The sequence below is a fragment of the Aedes albopictus genome, chromosome 2, assembly GCF_035046485.1.
Source record: "Aedes albopictus strain Foshan chromosome 2, AalbF5, whole genome shotgun sequence".
Lineage (NCBI taxonomy): Eukaryota > Metazoa > Arthropoda > Insecta > Diptera > Culicidae > Aedes > Aedes albopictus.
The window spans coordinates 303284013-303287650 of record NC_085137.1 but is presented as its reverse complement, the minus strand read 5'-3'; positions in this window follow the sequence as shown (position 1 = coordinate 303287650).

The window sequence follows — 3638 nt, the reverse complement described above, 5'->3', positions numbered from 1 at the left end:
CATGATTTGACTCATGATTTCACTCATTCCTTTATTTCTTGGTGTTCTTAATGTTTACATCGAAGTTTTTAGGATGGCAGCCAATTAATCGTCCCATAATAAATTAAAAAATTTCCATAAATAATTCGAAAATTGCCAATAAATAAATAGGGGTGGAAGCAATAATAAACTATTAAATTTCCATAAACAATTCAAAAAGCGCATAAATAAATCAAAACTTCCCATAAATAATTGATTTTCGAGCAATAAAAAATGTCAGAATTTCCACAAATAAATCAACAATTGCAATAAAAAAACTATATTTTTTTCCAACAAAAAATTTCGAACATACTACATCTTAGAACTATGATAGAAAAACTGAAACTATTGTGCAAATTAACAGACAATCGCTTGCTGTCCGAACTCGCTAACGCTCGTCGGACTTTAAAAAAGGATAACATCTCTGTTCGCATTATACCGGGCAAATTCTTGGATCTGTGGATTGCCTAGAACCGAATCGACGCAGTTACGGTGCATCGGCTTTCGGAAACTTCAGCGGCCTTCTGCCGCCTCAGTTCCTCAATCCTCTATGCGGTTTCGCCGCATGGCTCAACCGGTACTTTTACTTTGCTCATTATTTCGTATTTATTGCTTAATTTTCAATTGCTTGTTTGATGTTTTTCAATTGGGAATTTTTTAATTATTTATGGAAAAATCAGATTTATTTATGGAAAATTTAAACTTTTTTATTGGGAAAAATATAGTTTTTTATTGCAATTGTTGATTTATTTGTGGAAATTCTGACATTTTTTATTGCTCGGAAATCAATTATTTATGGGAAGTTTTGAATTATTTATGCACTTTTTGATTTGTTTATGGAAATTTTATAGTTTATTATTGGTCTCACCCCTACTTTTTTCTTGGCAATTTCTGATTTTGTTATGGAAAATGATCACTTTTTTATGAGTCGTTTATATTTTAGCCTTTTAGGATTGTATGATAGAACAAAAGCTAATCTAGCGTACAACAACAATGAATGCCGTTCAAATTGATTTGGATTCGTCTTACAAGCGAACGAGATTTCGGCGCTTGACTCGTGAGTGCGAGATTTTGCATGAAATTCTCGCGCGTGAGAAAACGATTCAGAATCGCGTGCGAGTTTGCTCACGCAGGAGCGGTTCATGAGTGTGCTTTGAGTGTGAGTTTACCAACACTATGCGATAATTGGCGGGGTATCCTGTTGCTGAGCATTGTTCTCAAAGTCCTCTGCAAAGTGATTCTTAACCGGATACAGGAGAAGATTGAAGCAACTCAACGGCGGCAGCAACCAGGATTCTGTGATGGACGATCCTGTGTGAACTTAAGCTATGTTCATTTAGAATCCGGAATGACAAAATCACGTATATCTTAGGGATGGAATAACAAACATAAAAGGTGAAGCCCTCAAAACAGAGGTTATTTATTGTACTTTCATGGAAAAATATCATTGAAATTATTTATTTTTATTTTTCACACATTTTCTCACTTTTTCAGTGATGACCTCTCTAAAAATCTGCACAACGGTCGTAAATTTTAGCAACAATCCCGAACAAATCCCGATATCAATTCAATGTGGAACCGCGAAAGATTCTCAATGAAAAATTCTTCTTTTTTCTGGTGTTATGTTCCATCTGAAACATAAGTCTGTTCCTAAACTTAGTGGCTACGAGCACTTTCACTGAGAACATTCTGTATTGCCTCGTCTTGGAAATAAATATTAGATATATCATTATATACTCTACTTTGACTCTTTGTATTAAGTCCTTTGAAATCAAAGAATTCCATTTCTCGTTGTAACTGAGTCTTCCCCAAACTTCAGTTCATTGATATGACATCAACTGAAGTTTTTTTTTTATTGTTCCTACTTAGTGCCCTGGGAGGCCCACTATAGGAGCTGCAATAAGAACTGTGTAAAATACTTTTTAATTTTCAATTTTGCCAGAGGATTCCCAGTGCAGTGCAATGCTATTGCTTCGAGAAACACGCCAAGAGAATGAGAGAGCAAGACTCAGACCGAAATAATTTCCAGCTAAGAAAAACTTTGTTGCTGTGCAGCAACATCTTCCGACAGCACAGAGGAAATCATGTAATAATAACGACATGAGAGGGGGACACGAAGCTGCGATAACTTCCGGAAGCTCTCGCACGAAAACACAGTTTGAAGTAGTTTTCTACTTCCGCCTTATGTTTTCAATCCATGCAAATGGGCCGAGAAAAAACAGAAAACATGCTCCCAAATAGGTCACAATTGGCGGAAGAGATGGAATGCGGCGAGAGAAGAGGAAAACTTGTTCTTATGAGCTGCGAAAAACATGTAAAATATGCAACATTAAAGTTTTTAAATACTCATTTGAATGTGAATGTAATAACCTTCAAAGTAAGACAGCAAGCAGAGATAGTGTAGTAAATTCGTGTTACCAAAGTATAGTGCTATAAAGAGATAAATTTAATCAGTTCTAATGATACGATTATGATAATGTCGATGATATTTTCTATAATTCTTAAATCCTGTTGACTTCTTAGTGAATAATATAAAATTATGATGAAAATGAAAGCCAAATGCCAAAAATATATTTAATAACGAAAACTTTGTGCCCTCGTATTCCCAGAAGAAAAATGGAAAACTTTAAATGCCGTAAATTGTATGTATCGTGCCGTAACCTATTTAGGAATACCTAATAGGGTCTGGGACCATTTGGGCAGGAGCACCTATTTTGGGCACTTGCTGCTGTAACTCAGTCAATTTTGAACCGATTGACTTGATTTTTGAGACACGATCAGATACGCACAGTATCTAGCCATGTACAAAAATTCAAGTCAATCGGTTTGAAATTGACTGAGTTACAGCAGCAAGTGCCCAAAATAGGTGCTCCTGCCCAAATGGTCCCAGACCCTACTTAACTACAGCCTAAGAGCAAAAAAAAGAAGTTACACCTCGAGAAAGAAAAAGGAACAAAACAAACATAAAAACGCCCGTTAATAAAACTGCTGAATAAAAAAAAGTTAAGACCCTTCAAGCCATGGCCGCTTTATTGATCCGAAATGGAACTGTACCTACCATAGATTCTCATTAGGTCGAACCGAATCGAAGGCACCTTTGTTTAAGGGTGTGCGATACTTCATAGCATAGATTTCAAACTAAACTTTGACAAAGATTCCAATCATTGCCAGGCAACATGGAGTACTCCTCTGTTGAGAAGATTAAAACGACGACGTAACACATTTCAACGTAGACTCCGACGAAACCGTTCTTACGAAAACAAACGTAGCTTCCATCGAGCCTGCAACGAATACCGAACTCTTAATTCCTCGCTGTACAAATCTTATGTTTTGCGAGTGCAAACTAATTTACGGCGGAAACCGAAGAATTTTTGGAATTTTGTCAACTCCAAACGTAAAATCACGACCATTCCGGCTAGCGTTTACTTAAATGACCGCGTTTCCTCGACGTGTGCTGAGAAAGCTGAACTGTTTGCTGCTCATTTCTCATCTGTATTTGCTGCTGCATCGCCGACTCCATCTGACGTGAATGCCGCCATTTCAGACGTGCCAGTCAATCTTCTGGACCTGGATATTTTCGAAATAACGCCGACTATGGTCACGAATGCGGCAAAAAAGAC